A 216-nucleotide genomic window follows, 5' to 3' on the forward strand; every position below is an offset into this window, starting at 1 on the left:
CTCTTTTTGGTAAAGGAATAGAATGAAAATATAATGACAAAAATCTCAATTTTTGTATATATGTATTGATATATGCAAATTTTCTTTGTGATTCAAAAATAAAAATTCTCAAAAGTCAGAAATAATATAAAATGAAGGGCTCTATAAAAATGTGATGTTAAAATAAAAAGAATATATATATATATATATATATACATATATATATATATATATATA

This window comes from Odontomachus brunneus, unplaced genomic scaffold, assembly GCF_010583005.1.
Source record: "Odontomachus brunneus isolate Ranch 3 - 2012 unplaced genomic scaffold, Obru_v1 Obru_scaffold_137, whole genome shotgun sequence".
Classification (NCBI taxonomy): Eukaryota; Metazoa; Arthropoda; class Insecta; order Hymenoptera; family Formicidae; genus Odontomachus; species Odontomachus brunneus.